The sequence below is a fragment of the Etheostoma spectabile genome, unplaced genomic scaffold (genome assembly GCF_008692095.1).
Source record: "Etheostoma spectabile isolate EspeVRDwgs_2016 unplaced genomic scaffold, UIUC_Espe_1.0 scaffold271, whole genome shotgun sequence".
In the NCBI taxonomy this organism is placed as follows: Eukaryota; Metazoa; Chordata; class Actinopteri; order Perciformes; family Percidae; genus Etheostoma; species Etheostoma spectabile.
In genome coordinates, this window is record NW_022605575.1 from 543,455 (window position 1) to 544,750 (window position 1,296).

The 1,296-nt window shown below is 41.4% G+C and overlaps 1 protein-coding gene across 22 annotated transcripts in view; it reads right to left on the reverse strand.

Moving 5' to 3' along the window:
- ppfia1 (PTPRF interacting protein alpha 1) overlaps positions 1-1,296 on the reverse strand; it is a 57,948-nt gene that overhangs the window by 45,876 nt on the left and 10,776 nt on the right. The window lies entirely within an intron of this gene.

Consider the following 1,296-nt stretch of genomic DNA (forward strand, 5'->3'; position numbering starts at 1 on the left):
AAAATAAACTACTTTAATGTAGATTTTCTTTAGGGCTTTATTATGTAATCGGATTGGTGCATAAACTTCAGTACGTCCCGATACCGATACCAGCATCTTAGGCAGTATTGGAGGCGATAACGATACTGGTATCGGTATCTGAACATCTCTAGTTAGTACACTGTAATCTGTGTAATCCGCCCTCCTTTCTATATGCAGTGGCCCGGTACTATCTACAGACCTCTCTGCTTTCAGCACTGTGACCTTTCAACTGTCATATTCTGAGCTATGATCACTCAGTCTGCGCGCCTCACGCTTCTCTCACCCGTGTAATAAAACGTCAAACAAACACTGAACATAACCAGCATGTTAACTTTATGTACTGGGTGCATGGCCAACAAAACTACACCAATGCTTAACTAATTTCCAGCCCCTTATGCATCATTAAAACTGGAAACCTAATCCCTTTGTTTTAAATATAAGAGCCCAGAGAGGGTAGAAACATGAGTCCTGCAAGCAGATGGACAAAGTCAGGATCGCAATTCCCTCCACATTATGTTATGCAAACAGTAGAAATAGAGTAGCAGCTATGACAATCTAATAACTGTAAGGGGCATTTTGAATGTTAATTATATGCACGGAAGGGGTGAAAGTAGTCGAAAAAGTAATGGCTCTACTTGGAAAAAAGTGTTTTGGCTCCTAAATATGAATAGTTTCTCACAGCAGAGGTATTATTCTTCAATTTCACAGTTTCTTTTGTCTTCTTGACTTGTTATAAGTTTGTTGCAAAAACCCACGCACACTTTACTGCACCTTGCAATTGGTCGACCATATAACTCCCAAAGCCATAACAGACTCTGGTATCACTTTCTCCACTGTGGGAGCCAAAGATCTGTAAGAGGTGCCATCCAAAAGTGTGACTGACACTCTGCCTGGCAGCGTAGCAAGAAGCCAAGGAAGGGTGCTTCAGAGGGCACGGGTATCACTCCATTTAAATACATTTACAATGCACACTTTTAACTTTGATAGTGTGAAACACTGACATTTTTACATTACAAAGTTTCATGATGTGAAATGCCAGCATAGACACGGCAATGTGAGTCTTGACTTTTACACTGAGAGACTTGACAGCTAACTTAGTTTTGAAGTTCTCTTAGTCCGGTGTGGCTGCTGCAGCTAACAAATCTCTATCATCTACCTGTACCAAAACCTGTACCTGTCCAAACTACATGTCCTCTTGGACAATGTCTCGCACCCACTCCATGGCTTGCTGCTTAATCACAGGAGCACTTTCAGTGATAGACTCATTCTCCCAAA